General features: G+C 45.2%; 1 long non-coding RNA gene across 1 annotated transcript in view; it reads left to right on the top strand.

Annotated features, from left to right (window-relative positions):
* LOC146858163 (uncharacterized) overlaps positions 1-22042 on the top strand; it is a 69255-nt gene extending 47213 nt beyond the window's left edge. The window contains exon 2 of the long non-coding RNA XR_014979994.1: positions 21523-22042. This is a non-coding gene — a long non-coding RNA (uncharacterized LOC146858163). The remainder of the gene's footprint in view (positions 1-21522) is intronic.
* Positions 22043-22490: the final 448 nt, after the last annotated feature.

Here is a 22490-nt window from a genome sequence, read left to right as displayed (position 1 = left end):
GCCACCTGTGGAGCTACCGCCGGAATAATGAAGCACTATAGTGTAAAGGCCTAATCACAGGACTATATTTGAGCCAAGGAGTTCACCCAATTTTCGTAAGGAAGCCAAAACTCATTCCTCTTACTTTCTGATACCCTATTTAACCGGATTGTGTATTTAAAGAAATCATCAATCTATGTTTGTCAGGGGGGGTGGATTATATCCAATTCTTACATAACTCTCTGCGAGCAAGCAACATCAAGTAAAAAAACAAGCATTTGCAATGCAATAGGTCTCGCAGTTGCAAGTGTTTAAGCTATTGGCATTGTTAATGACAATGCCTTTTATTTATGTTACAAAAAAACAATACATAAATAAAAGGCATTGTCATTTACAATGGCAATAGCTCAAACACTCGCAAATGTGAGACCTAGTGCATTGCAAATGATTGTTACTAATTAGGATGATTAGTCATAGTCTAGCAAGCATATCACAGAGGAACTGAATTACAAACAAAAATAAGTTCCAAGCTGCACGCCATATGAAATAAAGCTGTACTGCGAGCCACAAATAAGAAAAAAGCATTCGCAATACAATAGGTCTTGCATTTATGTGAGTTTAAGCTATTGGCATTGTAAATAACCATGCCTTTTTTATTTATGTTTTAAAAACGGGAAAAAAAAATAAAAGGCATTGTCATTTACAATGTCAATGGCTCAAACTCACGTAAATGCAAGACCTATTGCACTTGGTCAATGCGTAGCCTATCTAAATATAACTTTGTATGCAGCTTCGTAAATAAGTTTCAACCAAAATAGGAGAAAAATCGGGTCTTATCAGGTCAAAAATGCCACCCGTACCAGTGATGTAGGAGGAATGAAAAGAAAAACCTGTCATCTCTGGTCTTTGTTTTATTTGTAATAAAAGGTCTAGAATCAAAAGCAGATGTATGCACGTGTATTTATCGTGTGTGGAAAACAGTATGGTGCATGTATTCACACGGCAAAGTTTCATGCCAAGCTTGTGTACTTGGGGTCAGTTGTTGCTCTGGCCGGAGGAATGTCGGGCTTTTTCTTTTAAAAACAATAGAGCCAGCTCTGAGCTACTGCGCCAGTTATAGCACCCGGCTGACCATGGACATCACTGGATGACCTTGCTGAAAGGAGGAGCTCCAGGCTGTGATGAGCGCCCAGTTATCTTAGAGGGCAGCACAGTGAGAAGATACTGTTGCATAGACCGCTATCCGGTCCCTGTGCAGCTGGCGATTTCTTCCGAGGCGGTGGGTGTTTATATTCTGGTGCGGCCGGGGGTGGGACCTCTAGGAGCGGGTGGTCCATCTGTTCAGAGCGGTGCCGTTTATTTTCTAACCACTTGCAGGGTTTAAGGGACTGTACGGCCAGTAAGACCCTCCTAGTACGGCCTCTTCTCCTGTCAACTAGAAAGTAGATTTCCCATTGCCTCTCCCTGCCTTCAATCAGGGGAATCTGGTTCGAGTCCTTTTTGTGGCTGAAGCGGACTAGAGTCGTACCCAGAACTGAGGCAATCTGATTTAAAGGCCACCACCTCTGCCGTGGCGGTTAGACGCTTGCTCGTGAACTTCTCGTCTGATTTCGGGAGGACTGTCACTGCGAATACCCGTTTTTCCGTACGGGGTTTCCTTCTGGGAGCACGATACGGTAACTTTGACCTTCACAAAGGAAATACCAATGCAAGTTCCACACAGCACTATGGAACGGCACATATAAAACTAGTAGTATGTGGCATACGATACCTGTTTTTTCGACCCAATCCTTCTCTTCCGATCAGCAGGCATGCGCAGTACAGCGTTTTCTGTATCAAACATGCACGGAAAAATGGACACAATGTGATGAGACGCAGCGCGAATGCCCAGCAACACTGGGTGGGGCCTAAGGTAGACAGGGCGGTCACCAACCCCGCTTCCAAAGAAGCCGGACACAAAAGCAACAACAATAGATCTCGCCAAGGCGAAGCAGCGCATGCGCTGCAACGCAGGCGAGACATAATCCGCTTTCTTGTGTTCATTGAAAAAAGTTCATAAAATTCTGGGACCCCAAAAAAGAGTATCACAGACCTAGAATTACTCGCATCTAGCCAGAATCCTTGAATCTCGGGACACTCCAAAACCATCTGGATATCACCCCCCTTTTCATGGCCACATTTTGAACATCTCAGCGTCGTGCCTTTCCACAGTTTGGATAGTCTAAGCTGAGTCCAGTAAACCCTGTGAAGACTGAAAAGGTGGTTCCTCCTTAAATTTGCAGCACGCTTCGAGGAGTATAGAATATTACAAGATACTTGCCATAGATCTTCTAGCTGCATCCCCGGCAGCCTCTTCTCTCAAAGTTCCTTTGGTATACTGAAATCGCCCTTCGATGGGTCCATCAAAAGCTAGTACCAGTTCGCCACTTCCTTTTTTTCTTATAACCATGCCGAAAAGTGTTAGAATGTTTTGTTAAATATATATATTCACTGAAAAAACCATAGTTTTCAGGGGCGTTATAGTTAGCTGGACTTTTCACTCGTACAAAAACATTGAAATTCACCCATTATAGTTAGTTCAGCTAACTATAATTCGCGTGCCTGCAATGCACTGCTGATGACGTCACATATTACCTCACTCATGACATCATCCAGTGAATGTGTGTTTTTCTGAAAATTACATATGTTTTATATATGTATATCTCCAGGTCGATGGAAGAATAAATGGGTATATAAGTGTCTAAATGGAGGATTTGTTTTTGAAAAATTGATTGTATAACTAAGTGTATCTTAGTGAATACATGGCTTAGTGAGTAATGTTTAAATATGTAAATATCTGTATCAGTCTCTCACTTTGTGTACAAGTGGCTGCATGGGTTGGTGAGTAGCTACATGAGTGCCTATATAGGTTATTAGTTGGTTTTTTGAGTATCAGTAGGAGTGTCTGTATGGTTCGGTGGGGGGTATTACGTAGTGCATAGGTGCATGAATGAGTGACTCGCTGTTGTATGTGTTGAAGACAGCATGTGTGCAGGACTGTATGGGTGGATGAGTGTGTGTATGGGTGTGTTCGTGAGTGAATGACTGTCTCAATAGTGTCTTTATGAGTAACTACACATGTTTTAAACGAGTATATGTGACTATTGGTGTATATAAGTGAGTATATGTGAGAGTGAGAGATTGAAAGAGCTCCTGAAAGAATAAGTATGTGTTTCTATAATTGATTGTTTAAAAGACTAAGTATGTGTAAGCTTCTGTAGAAGTAAGTGTGGTGGTGTGTGTATTATAACTGTAGATGCAAGTAATGGATGTTTGATTCTTTATTAGCATGAGTGACTGTGTGTGAGTAACTATGGATGAGTGGTGTTGTGTAACAGGATGTATAGGTGTATGAGTACATATGAGTGACTGTATAGGACTGTTGGTGAATGAGTGGATGTGTATGTGGATCTTAGAATTACTGAATAGGTTGTTGTAACTGTTATTGGTATGGCCATTGTTTCAAAAATAGAAACAAAAATTTTCAAATGTGTGTATCAAAGGTTATATTAGGGGGAGAGGACGTCTGCCACTCTATCACAAGGATGATGTCATCAGTGATGTCGCTGACCATGTCATGAGTGATGTAATATGTGATGTCATCAGCAGTGCATTGCGGGTGCGCGAGTTATAGTTTGCTGAACTAACTATAACGGGGGAATTTCAATGGTTTTGTACGAGTGAAAAGTCCAGCTAACTATAACGCCCCTGAAACCTATGTTTTTTCCAGTGACTTTCAAAGGTTTATTTAAATGCTAATGACTATGCCTACAGATAGGACATGTGAAGAAAGAAGAAAAAACACACCGAAAGGAAAAAAAAGAAATGCAGAAAGAAGCAACAGAAGTTCTCAAAGACGAAGAAAAGTGCAGGAAGAAGGATAACGTGCAGAAAGAACAAACAGAAGAGCAGAAAGAAGCCTTGTTGCAAAATCATCCTGTACCCTCAACTTTTTCAGACGGATACTGGTGGTAACTGAGTCTGACTAACCAGTCCTAGAGCCAGTGCTATGTTAAAAGACACTCTGAATACAGTGAAAACACCTACATACACTAGGGAACACTATGCGTTGGGGTCCCCCTGTGATTAGCATGACCTCCTCTGTAAGCCCCTAGTATATAATAGGGGCTTACAGAAACTACCTCTGAAAACGCGCCACAGGGCATGTTTGCACACGTCACTTCAGGCCCCGTCCCCTCCCTTCACCACTGTGTAAACGCACCCTGTGGCCGTTCTAAGTTGAGAAATTAAGTCCCCTTGAATCCTAAGGGTCCCTAGGGTCAAACTAGCCCACTAGGTACCTCAAGTAAGCGCCACAGAGCTGCGTTGCATAGAGGTGTAAAAAGGGGCGTGGCCTCAGAACACCTGTCTGCAACGCAGCTCCCTGGCGCATACTGGAGATACCTGTTGGCCTAGTTGGCCCTCAGGGACCCTCAGTATTGAAGGGGAATTAATTCCCCAACTTACAACTGGCCAGGGGGCGCGTTTGCAGAGTGCTGCAAGGAGGGGGCGTGGCCTCCGGCGCGATGCCGGTCTTTTATTTATTTATTTATTAAGAAGGAGGGCTGTGTGCCCCCCCCCCCCCCCCCCTTTCTTTTTCTAATTTATTGGCCCTGTGGACCCCATCCCCCAGGGCCTGCACCCTAATTTGTTTTGTTGAAATAAATTTGGCCCTCCCGAGGCCTGAATCGGCCCCGGGGACCCCAACCCCCGGGTCATGGATTTTTTTTTTTATTATTCTTTAGGAGGGGGGCTGCGTTGCCCCCCTCAGGCCACTTATGGCCCCGGGGACCCCATCCCCTGGGGCCGGCCTTTTGTTTTTTATTATTTAAAAAATATATATATATATTTATAGAAACACCTAGGACATGCTGGACAAACCGTATGTACCTATCACCATGATGATTTGCGTGATATCCATTAAAAGGCGACTATGCATACAATGAATCCACGTGGAATGTATTTACACCACTTGTGAAGCTCTGATGCCCTACCGTGCCTAATCCCGGTAGACACCCTTGTCGTTTATTTATACAAACATGGGTAGCTATTGACGGGCACATTTAATACACACGCACCCCAAGCCATTCAAAGGGGATTCGACAAAACTATGCAAGAAACCCCCCTTACGGTTAATAAAACACATCCACCGCTGGATGTGTAATACTTTTTATTTTACTCTCTGGAAAGGAGATGAACCTCACTTGAGTCACAGCGTGCTCCTGGCTGAGCCCAATGCTGTGTTACACCCACCAGGGCCTGACTAGTGCCACACACCTGTGTTTTATTCCACCAGCTAGTGTGTATGCTATGACACTCTCTAGCCCATGTGCACTGTAACATCACCCCGTGAATATGTCATGCCACACTTGTCTTCGCACGGGTTATATTGCCCCATCTAACATGCCTTCCTCGATGCCTGTTATAACGCACAGCGCTATACCATACATATTACAATCTAGGATCCATATCTTTTTCACAGTGCATATGCAGCGTTGCACTCCCCAGCACATATTTTATATTACAACTTTAGAGACTAGTTAGGTTACACAACACTGCCCTGTGCATATTACACTCCAAGGCGCATATCGCATAGCACGCGCTAGTGCCTGTGCTATCTCGCGCTCTCCAATGAATCTGTCATTGCGCAAAATGTATTGCATATTATATTTCACGCCCCGGTTCATCATATTTCACACTTTCGCTCTCAGGATTATGTTCTATATAACCCTGCATCCACCTACCCTTTCGCGGGCATTCCATTTTGCGATAGGGGGGTGGAGGGTCAGGGGTATTTCTGCCAAGTGAGCCCGGAGTCACAGTCACAAACGTCCTCTTCTTCCTGAATAAAAGTGAGATTATGCTGCATACTTGTTCATATTTTAAGTAGTTCGCACAGACACACATTTTAAAAACAATAAAGTTCCTAATACCCACCTTCTCTGAACAGTTAGCTTGCTGCCCCATCCACCTCCTCCCTATCTTCTGTTGTCTGAATCCATGGACTAGCCTCCTCCCTCCTGCCATGCATGGTCTGATGTGCTGCCACTGCCCTCCATTTAGCATGATGTACCAGTCCACTCCTCCTGCCCTCCATTGCCCAATTCTATTGCCCATCATTGACCTCCTGCTTAGCCTCTGTGCTTGGCTTGCTGCCCCTATTCTCCTCCCCCCTGCCCTCCGCTGTCTTTGTGCATGCCCCTGCTCCATCCTTTTTGCTCACCATGGACCTGCCACTCCTATCTTCTCTGAGTGTTCTGTTGAGCTGCTACTCCCCTCCCTCCTGCCTAGCATTGTCAGATGACTGTAACCTGTCCCTGCCTGTCCACATGCCATGCCCCTATCCCCTTCCTCGTGTCCTCCATGGTCCATTTTACTGCCACACCCTTCTGCCCTCCCTGGTCTGTTGTGCTGCAACTGCTCCTCCTGCCTGCCCCGCGCGGTCTGTTGTGAGGCCCCTTCCCCCAAACTCTCTTGTCTGTGCCCAGGTCCTGACCCTCCCTTCTATCCTCCATGGTCCTTTGTGCATGCCCCTGCACCCTCCTTCTTGCCCATCATAGCCATTGTGCTGCCACTAACCCTCCCGCTTGCCATGCATGGTCTTCTGTGCTGCCATGGCCCCTCCCACCTTCCCTGTGTGGTCAGCTAGCTGCCCCTCCCACCTTCCCTCCATGGTCTGTGTATGCCATCATAGTCTCACTGTTGCTCTCCATGGTGTGTCTTGTTTCTAGTGCCCATCCTGCCTGACCTCCATGGTCATCTTGCTGCTCCTGCCCTGCCCCCTTGCCCCCAGCCCTCTGTTTCCATGTGCAGACCCCTATTCCCTCCCTCCTGGCTTGTCTGTTCCATTGTAATGCCCCTGATCCGCCCCTCCTGTCCTCTATGGTCTGTTATGCTGCTGCTTTCTCTCCTGTCCATTGTGGTCAGCTAGCTACCATTGACTCTTTCCCCTCTGTTCTCTGTCTATGTGCATGGTCCTGTCCCCTCCCTATTGCTTTCTATGTTTTGTTGTGCTGCACTCCCGTCCCGCATGCCCTGTGTGGTGTATTGTGCTGCTGCAAACGCTGATGCCTGCCCTGTAGGGTCAGTTTGGTGCACCTCTCCATGTCCCTCCTGTCCTCTGTTATCAGAGTCCATGTCCCTACCCCAATTCCTCCTGCCTACCATGATCCAATGTACCATTCTTTCGAACATTTTGAACTTGGTAAGAGGGAGATTTTGAAAAAAAACTGGGGTATTGATTTTCCCCTTTGAGTTACATTGAAAAAGAGGAGATTGTAGACAGGAGACAGATCAAATAAAGCCCAATTGAGCTTAAAAACATTGGACGTTTCCTGGCTGAAACGGGTCTGTTGGCATGTATGGTTGTACTACCACTGCCTCTGACCTCTGCCCACAATGGTCTATTACATTGCCACAGCCTCTCTTGCCAGTCCTGTATTGTTGGTTTGTTGCCCCTGCCCCCCCTTTCCACTGCCCTCCATAGTCTGTTGTGCTGCCACTGCCCTTCCTGCCTGCCCAGTGTGGTTAAATTGTTGCCACTGCTCTCTCCTACCTGCCTTCAATTTTCAGAGTCCGTGCCCCTGGCCTCTGCCTCAACAGTATCCCAATGAAAAACTAGATTGCGAACGTTCTCTATTTATTACAAAAGTGTGGAACGCCTGATGTCATCTTGATGTAATCAAAACTGTAATACCTAGAGCATTTCCTTTAGAAATTACATATATGAGAGGTCTTATTTGCATCAAAATTATGGTTAGTGCTCTAAAAAACTAAAATGAGGACATATTTTCTGAGTTTTCAAATAGCGACAAGGCACTTTTAAATTATTTGTGATCTTTGTTTTTTTTTTTTATCCAGTTGACCACTTGATTAAATGTTGCACCTAGGGGAGAGGATGTGGTGTTACTTCCAGAGCTGCAGACTTTGCAACTGGGGAACCAGGTTGGAGCTTCTGCTTCAGCTCAACATTCTGTGATTCTGGTCAAATCACTTAGTCTCCCCATCTCTACAACCAAAATGAATGTGATCTTGTGTGATGTAACCAATGCTCATGTAAAGCACTCCAATACCTGACAAGTCTGCACTATATAAAACTGCAAATACACAAAAAATAAGTGTTTTGCACACTTCTGTCATTGGGCTACATCTGGGTGATATTTGTGCTGCATTTGTGCTCTTTTGTCTCTGGTGGCCATCTTGGGAGATTTATTTGTTATGAAGTTTCCTAATTTCCTCATTTACTGCAGTCTCCTCAGTAGGAAATGCTTTCAGTTTTTTACTTTGATTCCATCAAGAAGGTATTCAGTTGCCATAAATTCTGACTGTTAGCTCTCTAGTTGCTCATTAGATCACTGTAGTAAAGCTACTGCTCACCACGGAAGTCTGCTGCTGGTATTAAAAGTGCATGTTTCAGTCTGCATATCAGAATTTGTTACTTAAATAGAAGAGGATTTGAGAAGTCACTCAAAATGTGCCCTCAGTTTTCTTTCTGCAGCACTAATCATTTCTATGGCAAAATGAACCCCCTCATTTTGTTCCTTTGTAAATTAAATGTTTTAAGTGTTAGCACTTTATTCCAATCAAGATGGCTTCAGGTGTGCCATACAAGACTGTTAGCGCTCTAGTGGTTCTTTAGAACACTCTGGGAAGCTGCAGTAGAACACAAAGGAATCAACTGACAGTCTCTGCCCTTGTTGGTTGTACATGTTTTACTGAGAATGTCAGACTTCATTCTCACATGACTGAGAAAGATAATGTGAAGTTACAGAAAATATGCTCTCAGTTTAGCTTATAGATCACCTTCCAAACCTCTGTGGGAAAAGCATGAGAAAATAGTTTTCTCTCAAACATGATTCAGGATATCACAGCAGAAGGCTTTTTCACATGGTAAAATCACCTTCGAACACACCACAATTCCTAAAATGAGTATGGTACCATCAACAAATGATTTATAATGTAACTAAAGTCTTAAAACCTTCTATTAACTGCAATGCTTTTTAATGAGGTGCTATCATGTATATTGGTCCCAGGATGGCTGCCAACACTTCTTGGATGAAGTACTGACAGCCAATCAGATCTCACGATGAGATGTGTGGTTAGGCTCCGCCCAGATATATCTATCTTTTTAACTCTAATTTTCTCAAACTACTGAACGGATTTACACCATTTAAGCAAAAGGCACGAGTCTGAACTGAGGACTACCTCTTAGCCAAATTTGGTGTAATTCCGTTGAGCAGTTCGGGCTGTAGCTGCGTCAACAGGTCCTATGGGAAAATGCATGGGGAAAATGCGTTTTGGGACCCCCTGCTTGACGAATCACCGTGAAATTTTCAGGATAGGAGCGGACCGGAGCTGGCCAAAAGTTTGGAAAATTTCACGAAGATTCGTCAATCAGCGCCAACGTTATTCCAAATAGAATGTTGCGGATTTCCTATGGAAAATAGGTCCATATATATATATATATATATATATATATATATATATATATATATATATATATATATATATATATATATATATATATATATATATATATATATATACACACTCCCCAAGGTGTATTAAAGAATGAGTTGGTGTATGAATGTTTGTATGGATGATTTAGTGGGTGTGTGACTGACTTTATAAGTGAGTGATTAAACTTGTCTTTTTGAATGTATGGGTGAGTGACAAATGTGTGTATCCGTTTGTCAGTTGGTGTGTAAGTGGTTGTATGGGTTGGCGAGTAGATACAGGAGTGTCTATATGGGTTATTGGTTAGTTATCTGTGTACTTGTATGGGTGCCTGAGTTTGTGAGGGTGGGTTAAGGGGTGTGTGATTCCCTGTATAGATTATGAGTGGGTGAATCCCTGGGTGTATGGGAGAGTGAGTGCGTCTGTGAGGGACTGTATGGGAAAGTGAGTGTGCGTATGACTGTCAGTGAGTGAATGGATGTCTCAGTAGTCTATGGGTGAGTAACTGCATATGTAAAAGGCAGAATTGTGAGTGTTGGAGTATATAAGTGACTGTATAGGCGAGTGAGTGTGGCTGTATGGGTGAGTGCGTGCTTGTGTCGGCGACTGTATGGAGAGTAAGTATTTGTTATTATCTAGTAGTGAGTGTGTGTTTCTGTATGAGTAAGTGGCTGTGTGATTGAGTGTTTGGGTGAGTGAGTAGGTGTGTGAGTAGCTCTATGGGCGACTGACGGTATAGGAGTGGCTGTATGGGTGTATGAGTGGATATCTCAGCGGCTGTATTGGTGAGTGAGTGACTGGCTGTAAGAGTGCCTGTATGGGTGAGTGAGTGGATATGTATATTGAACTATGAATCAGTAAGTGGAAATGTACGTACTGGTATTGGTGTATCAATGGTTTCAAGAATGGTAGTCTGAAATTTAGAGTGGGTGTATGATAGTTTATATTGGGGTGTGAGTAGGTGCATCAGAGATTATCTGGATGATGTCATCAGTGATGTAGTCAGCAGTGCATTGTGGGGGCGCGAGTTAGTTAGCTCAGCCAACTATTTTGGCTGAATTTCTCTGGTTTTGTGTGAAATGACAGCCTAACTATAGTGTCCCTGAAACATGTGGTTTTTACAGTAAATTCATAAGGTTTTTAAATGCTAATTTATATCTATGCCTACATGCCGAAAGAGGCAAGAGAGGTGCCGAAAGAGGCCTACTTTGACTATACCTTTTCACACACTCATACAAAGTAGCCTAATTACTAATCCTTCTCCCAAGATATCTTAAACCTAACTTTTCTCTTGAAGGTTCACTATTCATCGACTGCTCAGGATGCGAGTCCTACCAAATGTAAAACAGCCATCCTAACCATATCACTGTTGTAAGTCTCATCAACTTTGTGAAGGTATGAATGCATATGTCTGTGCTTTTACCTAGTGACATGTTACAAAAAAATAAACATACAAATACTGGAATACCTGTGTAAATCTGTGTACAAGAAGATGTATGTATTTCCTTCTGTTCATAATACAGGGCACATGGGTATTCAATAGTGTATTTGAGGGGTTCTATGACACCTACATACGTAAGACGTGTCTGCCTGTGCAACCGAACGACAGCAGAACTGAGAAGATTTGACCACTTATAGGAGACGCTACCAGCTTTTTAAGCTACCATCTTCAGATGCATAACATGTGAGAATACATGTACAAGTAGACATACCTACGACACGAGCGCACAGACCATTAATCTTGACAGCTTGCACTTCCCATTTAAGTACAGAAAGAGGCGAGAAAGGTACAGGGGTGCTGAAAGAGGCAAGAGGGGTGCATAAAGAGTCAAGCGTGGTTTGCACACCATTTGTACCAATTTAACAACCACATTTGGCAATAAGTAACAGGTGACCATTTCAGCTTTGCAAAGGGCCTTCCACCACGCCGTAATACTTGTTGCTGCATTTTCGGTAACGTTTGAGCTGTTTGCAGATCTGAACAAATCTGATTATTATTATGCGGCAGATGATGGATTATGTGGCAAATGTGGAAAATGTATTATAACACATAATTACTCTCCATAACACATAATCCCACTCTATATTATTCCTATACACTAAATACCACATACTTTCTATCCACATAATTTCTCTGAATAACATACCACATAATTCCACTACACACAACGTACATCCCCCTCCACTCCAAAAAAACATTAGTAAAAATCTTTTACATTTACAACGCCAGTAGCTCGAACTCTCCCAAATGCGAGACCTATTGCATTGCAAATGCTTCTTTAACTAGTAGTCACGTTTGCAGAGTGTTGGAGAAAGGGTGCTGGGCCTCCGACCAGTGCTCAGGAATTCCGCTGCGTAGGACTTACAGGAGGCACCAGGAAGGCTTCTTGGGCCCCAAAGTCCCTCAGGAGTAAAGTGGACTTCATCCCTCAACCAGTAGTGTACCAGGAGGCGCGTTTGCAGAGTGATGGACACGGGGTCCAAAGACCTCTTAGCAATCCCACTGTGTGGGAATTATTGGAGGTAACAGATGGGGTAATTGGCCCCCAAGCAAATCCTTGGAGGCCAACTACCCCTCCTATTACCTCCAGTAAGTCTCACACTGCAGGATTTATTTTTAAAATACTTTTTATTGATTACAGATTAATCTTAAAAGCATACGGTTGCAAAATTAAAGTTCGGTATAGACATCACGCCTTACAACACAGGAATACATCATGAAGAACATATAGGCACCACATTGATAGTAATGAAATTCGTCCAGCAACATGCCGTACCCCTCCGACTCACATAGAATTTGGTTCCGATTCAATCTAGAGTGGAGTACCAATGTTCCCTCAAAGTGTTCCAGGTTCCCCACACTAGTTCCCATTTTTTAGGGCATCCTCAATGTGCATATGCTGCTTTTTCTGCCACCATGGCACCATCCATATCCGCACACCACTCGCGGTGCATTGGGCAAGTTTGTGATCCCCAGTGTTTAGCTATATATCGGTTGGCTAACATCATACCCAGCGTTGCCCAGTCTTGTGCTGCATGATTAAGGTCAGTGGGCTCCCAGATATTCAAGAGACCTCTTCTGGGTTCCGGCAGGACAGTCTCTCCACTAACCTGTGTAATGGTACGCATAATTGTTTCCCAGTAGGTCATTACCACTGGGCAGTCCCACAGTGTATGATAAAAGGTACCAAGTGCCCCACATTGTCTCAAACAAAGTGTGTTCTCAGCCTTTCCTATTTTGTGCAAGGTCATTCTTGTGTAGTAGAAGCAATGTAGTATCTTTAATTGTACTGGCCTTCATTTTGAGGCTATCGCCACTTCGTGTGGGGAGTTGAGCGCTTCCTGCCAATGTGTTTCATCTAATTTCCCTTCTTCGGTCTGCCATTTTTCATGGAGAGGTTTTGTGGATCGAGTTGATTATTTATAATTTTCCTATATGTGAGGGAAATAGCCTTCCCTTCCATTTTGTCTGTGAGGAGCCTATCCTCTAATTGAGAGGCTTCAGGGAGTGTAGTGCCTGCTGGGATGGCTGAGATAAGTGTGTGCCTAATCGGAGTATACCTAAATGTTTCAGAGGGCGCCATCTCGTATTGTTCCTGAAGGTGTGTAAAAGGAACAACTTTGCCCTCAATCCATAAATCTCCCACTGTGGAGATTCCGATGGAGTCCCATCGTTTGAAGCCTTTACTAGTACCAAGTCAGCCTAGCCTTTGTGTTTCCCAAAGCGGGGTCAACTGGGTTATGACACCGTCCCATCCTAGTTTTTTTAGTACTATCTGCCAAAATTGGACTATGTGCGCTGTGGGTCCTATTTGTGGTGACCTACGCTTTTTGGTGTGAAGTGCCCTCGTTACTCCGCCTTCTCTCAAACTTTCTGTCTGAGCGGGATGCTGGGTCCGTTTGTGGGGCATTTAGCCATTGATTGATTACGATCAGTTGGGAAGTCCAGTAGTATACTTGTATATCGGGGAGGGCGATGCCGCCATCGTACCTGCTCTTTACCAATTTATTCATAGCTATACGGGCTGGTTTCTTTTCCCAAAGTAAATTAGACACTAATGCTGTAATTGCCTTGAAGTAGCTTGGGGGAACCAGAAACTGGGTATTTTGCAGAGCATAGAGAAACCTGGGAAGTGCCATCATCTTGAAAAGTGCGGCCTTTCTCGGCAGTGTTAATGGTATGAACTTCCAATGCTTCACATCTTGTTGAAGTCTTTTCAGAGGTGGTAGGAGGTGTTTTTCTATGAATTCCCCTCACACAGCAGGATTGCTAAGTTCTGATAGCAGGCCACGTACCCTTTGCCCACCACACTGCAAACGCGCTTCCTGGCATTCTCTTGGTTGGGGAATGAACTCCCCTTCACTGCTGGGGCTCCTTGGGAGCCAACTAGTCTACCTGTTATCTTCAGTACGCCCCACACAGTCAGTGTTGAGAGGTGGTCGCAGACCATGCCACTTTTCTCCACCATTCTGCAAACAAGCCTTATGGTGCACTCTTGGTTGGGGGATGAAGTCCCCTTGCCTCCTTGCTCGAGCCCCCCCCCCCACCCTCCCACTTAGTTTTTAAAGTAATCCCTGGGTAGGTGGCGGTACCCAGGGCTTCGGGGGGGTCTCGTTGCCCCCCCTGCATTTAAAGCATATAACCCCGGGGAGGTGGTGGTCGTCCCCGGGCCAGTGTGGGGCCTGCGTGTCCCCTGCAAATCATCAGCATAGGCCCAGGGAGGTGGAGGTCTGCGGGTCTGAGGGCCCCCGAATCATAATTGAACATTGCCCCCGGGACCTGACCCACCCGGGGGCTTAAAAGAACAAACCAAGCGCGGGAGACCACGCTTCATTCTTTACAAACAAAAATCGATGGGATTCGCAGACCCCATGCGACTCCCGCCTAAATAGTTTTTAAAAAAAAAATGCTTTTTTTGGCCCCGGGGGTCCATTCAGCAGGCCTAGGGGATCGGGGTGTTTCTACCGTGCCCCATTTTCGAATTTTTATTCACAATTTTTTTTTTCTTGTGACTCTGTTCACAAGATGGCTGGAACTGTTGGCATCCAATAAGATTGCAAAGCTTGATCAGGAAGGTCCCCGGATCCTTCACGTCCACATATAGATATCTGTTAATATTTGAATTTCTCAGTAACTACTGAACCGAATTACACCATTTAACAAAAAGGTCGCTTCCTGAACCTAGAGCTACCTTTTTGCCAAATTTGGTGCAATTCGGTTCAGGCTGTAGCCTTGTCTAAAGTTTCCTATGGCAATTAACATGGAGAAAACACGTTTTGGTTGGGACCCCCTTTTTTCTTGGCCCTCGCTTGACGAAGCACCCCGAAACTTTCAAGACAGGAGCTGACCTGAGCGCCCTATTAGTTTTGGAAATTTCCCCAACATTTGTGAAATGGTGCCAAAGATTGGCAAATCAAAAAATGCTTTTCTATCTCTCCATAGATATTTCTATCTCTCTGTAGATATATGTATCTATATCTATATATCTCATACACGTACTAGGTTATCTCTCGTCCCCCACCCCCGTCCAACCTTTGGCATGAAAAGATGGGCAATTCTACAAATGGGTTGCACCAATAGGACCAGGGAGAGAAAGGGAATGGAAAAGGCAACAAGGTGTGAGAGCCAAAAAACCACTTAATTAGTAAACGGTTTTAAGCCAAACTTTTTCACCCCTGTCCCCACACCTCATACATACAATCAAATGAAATATAAACTGAATCAGAAAAGTTTACATTCCATTGAATTTGTAGCATTCAGCATTAACTCGGCCTTTGGAAGATTTCTTCTGCCTTTCTTTTATGAAAGAAATAACTGCTTTGCATACTTTGTTTGGCTGGGTTACATGCAGTTGCTTAAATTCTCTTAAGTAGAAAGACAGGTGCAGTAGGAAGGCAGCTGCTGTCGTCAGAATAGACTCTTCTGACAGTAACAGCATAATTGCTAATCTATAGGCATTGCTGACAACCTTGACCACCAAGATAACAGTTAAGAGGCCTAGTTCACCAGAAGTGGGCCAGAGTATGCAATGGTTGTAAACGCAAACCTGGCTTTCATCACACTTGGCACCCTAGATGTTAACTTCCAGGCTCTCATTCCTCAGGTCCACCTCTGTAGACTGAACTTAATCTACTGCTGCGTCCACCCTTGACACTCCACATTCCATTTTACTCGACTGCTGGCACATTCTTTTCTATTCCCTCTACCTCATAATCGCCTTCACAATACCAGTCATTTATCACTGTCCCCAGAGTACATGAATTATTGAGACCTCTGTGATGTATCTTCCATCTCTTCAGCTGAAGTATTTAAAAAACGAAAAGAAAAAAAAAAGTTTTGCCTTAACCTTTTTAGATTGGTTACATTCCAAAAGGTAAATTCCAGTTCACTGCCTTCCAAAAAGAAACCAAGACCCAGTATGAGTCTTCCACAGTAGGTGCTCTGGTTGTGGGGATCTTATACACTCATGTCCAGGCTGTCTAATCTCTTTGATTAAGGCCAGTCCTGGTTATAGGGGCATTCCCCCACCGCTCTGAGGTGGAGGCAGCCATACCCAAATCCCAATACATTCATAGGGAGCCCCATTTGTCATGTGTCCTCTTGGAACTGGGACCCATATTGCCTGTAGTGCAGAGCGGATGAAGACTGTTCCACTTCCACAAATCGCATACTCGCATGGTCTCCAGGGTCTGTGGTAAGCTCAACTGACTCCTCACCGCTTCCACTAATCATTAGTCCCCTCCCCCCGAGTCTTGAACTACATGAGCTGGCTCCAAGGAAGGAAAGAACTGAGACAGCTCAGTAGAGGGTGGTGATGTTGCACCACCTGCCACTACACTTCACCTGCCACTACACTTCCCCTGCCCCTCCGCCCACTCCCTACCCGTAAAATAACTCATTAAAATTAATGAATGGCTGTTCTCTGTACTAAGAATCATAGGTGGTGAAATGGGAACTTGGTAACAGCTCTCTGTTTAGGCGACCTTATTGAGAGGGCTCCAAAAAGTGCTACCAGGCCAGCCTAGAGCTACAATGCATGTGCGCGGGCGCGCGCGCCGCGCTTTACCGCGATTACTTTCACTTTCACTTTCGCGGCCGCAGGACCGCTTGGCATAGCCAATGGGTCTCGCTTTTGGGACCTTATAAGTATTTAGGTATGCAACTGTTGCATGGCTAAACACATATAAGGTCCCAAAGGCGAGACCTATTGGCTATGCCAATGCTTGTTTTAATTAGCTGTGGTTTAGAGACCACTTTAGGCGCTAATAAATTAAATGCTGATAATTGGAGGTGATTTTAGTCGGCCCCCTTCAACTATTTACATAATGCGAGCCTCAAGCAGACCACAGAATCACTCCGAGGTTTGGAGTGACTTAAGTGTTTTGACCATGAACACAATCTGGCTGCTGGGGACCATCTCACCCATTTTGAGTCTGTTTGGAGCACAGTGTCATGTGATGAGATTTAGTTTCCCACAGCGAAATCGTCGCATGAATTGAGTCTTGGCCTGAGATGCAGTCTCACTACCTGAACATGAGCGTTGCACCTTGGGGCACCAGCTTCACTCATAGTTTGTGAGTCACAAACATGCTTATTGCAATTACATTCCAGTGCACTACTTATCTTTCTTGCACCCTATTTAGTCAAGGTGACCTGTTGCATAAGAAATCTGTATTTGGTTGGCCTTCAGGCCCATTGTTCATAGACCTAGTACATGATTTTGGCAGCATGGGCATGTCTGGTAAGATCTTGAGTGTCGGCCCTCCGGCAGTGTCTTTGGAGGAATAAAAGTAGATTCCTGTGTGCCATCCCCAGTGGCTCAGAGACTGCAATATGTGTGACACGTTCTACTCCTGCACACCTGACTGTTCAATAGGCTACCAGTGTACACGGTCTACCTGTTCAGATCACAGTACACATGTCTTTCAGGTTGCTCATTTTTAGGCATTCTAGTTGTATTAGTAAAGGTACAAACTGCAGTTTGTGCCTAGATGGGGAAAAAGGGTGGAGGAGCTACCTAGATACCTGCAGGCCTTTCCTTTAGAGGTCATCCGAGTGTCCCTCACATTGATTCAAAAGCGCAACGAAGTCACCGATGTGCATGGATTTAACTACTTGCGCTGTTCTTGCCCCTGGGTTAACGGATCTGAGTCTCAAGCGGTTCCGCTCTGCATCCATCACTATGTTCAGGTCCCCGCCCGCCACTACCGCTGCCTCTGGGGTATGGAGTACTGACTAGTGCATCTGTGGAAAAGACTGCTGCCGCTCGTTTGGGGGTGTATATCTAAGCAATAGTGAGGTGAAATTTACCCAATTGCACTGAAGGGCGAGTGACCCTTGATCTCAGCAAATGTACCCAGGGCTGAACCGGAAAAGTGCTTGGAGAGGAGAGTCGCCCCACCCCCTTCCTTCCTCCTCCCCGAGGACCAAAATTGGTGCGAGAACCTCTTGGTTTACATTCCCTGTATCGTTGGGGAGTAACTCTTGAAGCAGGCATATGTCACCCTGAGTGTTTTTAAGAGGGACACCACCGCAGACCTCCGTAATAGGGTTGTTGAGGCCATGCACATTGTAACTAATCTGCTTTCTTTTCTTTATCCATGAAAAAAAAAAATCTATGAGAGATTGGGCAAGTAACCCCCCAGTAATGCATGCGGAGTCAGCTTGACCCAGTTGGTGGGGAGGTCTGATATCAGGACCATGGATGGAAGGCCTAACTGAAGTGGTTCATCGGAAGGGGCATCCCAATGGAGCAACCTGAACCCCAACAAGATAACAAGACAAATAAAAATGTTAACGTGAGAATTTCTGAAGACCAAAGATTGTCTGGTACATTGGGGCGGTCCGTGGCCATGGAGGACATGATTAGTCCAGTAAGAAGTCCTCTGCAGCATTGCAGAAGCCAACAGGGGACCATCGGCAGGAGTATTAATATCCATGTCCTTTATCTTCCCATCGCTGTTGTCACCCACTCAACTCCCTCATCTCCTTGTACTGCTAGGCTCCCCCAAACTCAGGAAGCCTCCGAGAGGGCGGAGTCCGCTGAGAGGGCCAGCAGGACCGCTTGTCTCTTTGCTAATGGTGTCCTGATCTGGTTTCGCTCTACGTCAGGCATTTTTTACTGTTTCTGTCCCCAGTGTTATCTGGCGTGTCGATGTGCAATAGGGCAAATGCTTCCTTTAGGGACCGAATCAGATGGAGAGTGCCCTCGTAGCGAAAAATGATACGGAAGGGATGTCCCCAAGCGTGAGGAATATTGGCTTACTGTAGGTGGTCTGTGATTGTGTGAAAGATCTTGCGCTTTTGTAGAGTGATCCAGGAGAGATCTTGGTTTAGCACTGGTGTGTGGCCTTTAAATTGGATTGGGTGCGTGTCTCGTGCTTTTATAAGGATATCTTCCTTAGTTTGAAAATCATGCACTCACACCAATATATTGGAATGAGGTCCTTTTCCTCACTGCTCAGGTCCCACCCGGTGGACCCGATCTAGCTGTAGGGTGGATTTGTCTGTAGGACCCAGGACATGTTGGAAGAGGTCTTAGATTAGACCCTTCTTCTTTCGATGGCACCCCTCTAACGCGTATATTGTTTCTCCTGGAGCGATTCCCCAGGTCTTCGTTATGGGCCTGAAGTTCTAGATGTTGCTCTGTGAGTCTCAGAACCTCTTGGTGAAGTCATCCAAGTTCTTCTTCTCGATTGGTCTCCCTGTCTTCAAGTGCGGCCACTCTTTATCCCACTTAATCTACATCTCGTCACAACTCTGTAGTCTGCTTCATTTCCATTACCTGCAAAGTCCACTCGCAGGAGATAAATAGTGATTCCAGGAAAGTCTTAGTCACCGGACCCTCCCAATCTTCGGTGTCCATTTTAGAATCTGCACCTGCACTGGTGAGCCTGTCCTCTATGGCAGCGCTTCCCTGCTTACCAAACATGTCCTTTAGGGAGCGGTCTTTCTTGGATCCCGCCTCTCCACCAGATCTAAATCCCTACGTGTGCTCAGGCCCTTGGGTGGTAGTATCTTTCAGCTGGACTCTCAAATGTCTGAGCTATTGGCGGACCTCTCAGCTGGCACGCAGGAAGTACCAGGATCTCTCTCACACCACCGGTGCCACAGCGTGGTGTATAGGTATGTGGCTCAGGCCACGCATTGTCCCGTTCAAATGCCCCTCCCGGGCAATAGCTTGCGCTCAGATTGAGCTAGATCTGACTCTATAGTTAACTTTGTGGCGTGGTTGAGGCGGGAAAAAACTGGGTGGTCCCCCATGCCTGTGCAAGCAGGTATGCTCCATCCAAGGGTCTGACCCAGGTCTCACAAAGCCAGAAAGAACGGAGGAGCACAGGTGCTCTAGTCCATGCCCACTGGTAACCCATCTGCAGGCTGGCAGGGCGTGGAGTTCCGCAACGAGCTAGCACCACACAGCTGAGGTCCAGAGTAAGGCACTGGGACCCAACCAGGGCCTCCATCCATGCACCCGCCCACCCTGGGCCGTAGAGTCCCTTGCTGCAGGCCCCCAACTCTCCCCACAAGTATGCTTCAAGTGAGATAGTTGCGGGCACTTTATGGCGGGCATCCTGCCCCTGGAGGGAGTTACAGCCGCCAAGTGGGCCTCACCCAGAGGCCTACTGAAGTGTGGGGGGGGCCTCCGATTCTAGCCCCAGGCCCAATCCTGCTGCTGCTGTCCACATGCCGTTCCACCCTCGCCAAGCTCACGGAAACTAGTGGGGGGGGGGGCACCTCACAAGCTGGATGTCTAGAAGCGCAAAGGGCCCCCCCGCCGCTGTTGCTGCCCTCACTTTCAGTTTGCAGCGCATTATGGGGGTCGACCCCGGACAGGGACCAGGCTGAAGTTCACTCCGCTCCCCCGGGTGCAGCACAGCCGATTGTCCTGTCTGCTCTTGCAGACTTCGGCGGATACCCCGTGCCGTCGGCGGCCCACAGCACTCACAGATGGCAAAGTGGAGGGAGCCGGTGGGCTCTGATAAGGGCTAATGGCGGCTCGGAGCTATCAGGAAAAGAGTCCTAGCCGCCTGCCATCTTGGCCATGCCCCCAGATAATATTTAAAGGCATCTTTATTGCTCATTCACTTTGTGAGCAAGCAGAACATCTGTTGTCAGCTCACCAGAACGGGCAAGTAAGCCCTAAAATAGCTTGTCCTCATTCAATCTGGCTCACCATAGCGAGTGGATTTTTCGAGCCTTTGTTCTTTTGCTATAACCCCGAGACGTTTTCTACATCCAAGGTTTGAAGCTTTTTGTACAGTGTTTGTGTATGAGTATCCTATTGAACTAAATCACAGGTTGAAGTTGTATGTTTTAGAGACCATATGTCTGATTCTGAGGCCAGGAAAGGTTTTTCACTTTTGATTTATTGCAGCATTTGCATCTTGTTTACTCACATCACATGTAACTCATTCACGGTCATCAAGCATTAATGGTTCTCGATAGTAAGGGTAATTTCCATTACCAGTGTACTAATCTGCTAGTCCTTAGTCCTAGCTTTGAGAAGCCCTTTTACAGCTATCCTCTTCCCATACAAGTGAGTTATTGACTACTGCTCATTTGGGGGAGTGCTCCCCATTCAATACAAGGTTGCTGATTACATTAGAGCTCTGCCTCCAGTCCTATCTGAGAAATCTACTTAAATGAATTAGGAGTATCTAGATCTTGCTAACCATCTAAATGGTCAAACATGGTTCTATTTCAAAGTTCATCTCCTTAGCCTAATTCACCCCATGTCCCAGGTTTGCACCTTCCAAAGTAGCTGCGTGGCCTCTGACTATTCTCATGTGAGTACCTTCTGCACTCTTTTGTGCACAGCATCATTTACTACGACAGAATTCTCTTAACGTGCATCTTTCCCCATTAGCTCCAGATTCTGATTATTGTTGGGTTGATAGCACTAATTAGTTTGGACTTAACTGCTTAACCTGGGGAAATAAGCGTTCTTTCATATTTGATTTTGCAGTTCTATTGTGTTAATTATTTCTTGAAAATAGGAGATGTCTGTCCTTAATATTTTAATTTGTATCCTTTCTTATTCAACTTAGGTCACAACATCAGAGGTAAAATGCTGTTCAACGTTACATATCCCATCGCTCATGATTCTGTGGATTCCCACTATCCAAAGTGATTAACCCCGAATTTTGAATGGCAATGAAGGCCTCCTGTGTCCTTATGAAGGCATTGTGTATCACCAGAAATGTGCTTCCATCTCTTTCCTCGCAATCAAGCAGATGCAGATCTACAAACTGGATGTTTTCTCGGATAACAAAGGTGTTTGCAACAAAGAACATTTACATTCTATTCCTTTCTGTTGAGATACTTCAGTCTCACTTCTAGGGTGACCTACATTTTGATAAGTTCTGTGATGATGCTGCAAAGACTGCTTCTACCATTGTAATGCAGATTAGAACACAATTATTGAAACACAGCTTGAAATTAAAGAATATAGTCTGTAGTGGGGTGACAGCATAAATGTGAATTATGGGCCGCACCATCCATTTTACAGCTTCTGAAAAAAGACCACAAAGATTTTCTTCTATTAAACTGACCTGCCCAAATCTTGCATACCAAGGTCATTAGTGGCATTTTCCTTTTGGTGTTTAATTTATTCTGAAAGTACATAATCACTTCTCTTCTACGTGGAGCACATCTGAATGAAGTTTTTCTTCTGTGGATTTAAAATTGTATACTTTGTTCCTGAATGTGTTGGCTGACTTTTTCAGCCATGGGCGGAACATTGAAGTCATGTGTAGCAGTTGGGCCTAATATTCTTAGCTTAGGGCAAGACTAAACACCAGCATGTAAATGGAATTTCCTAGAACTTGAAAGTAGGGAGGACCCAGTGTCACAGGAGAAGAGTGCCTTTTCTTTTGTTTACAACATATTAAATGATCAGAAGGTTGAGGAGTTGAGTGCCTTACGTGAATCTAGCTAATCTGGGGGTGGGGGGGGGGGGGGTGTATATATGTGTGTGTGTGTATATATATATATATATATATATATATATATATAT

The sequence above is a fragment of the Triturus cristatus genome, chromosome 3_2 (genome assembly GCF_964204655.1).
Source record: "Triturus cristatus chromosome 3_2, aTriCri1.1, whole genome shotgun sequence".
In the NCBI taxonomy this organism is placed as follows: domain Eukaryota; kingdom Metazoa; phylum Chordata; class Amphibia; order Caudata; family Salamandridae; genus Triturus; species Triturus cristatus.
Note: the sequence above shows the minus strand (reverse complement) of the source record. Positions and strands in the feature narration are given on the sequence as shown.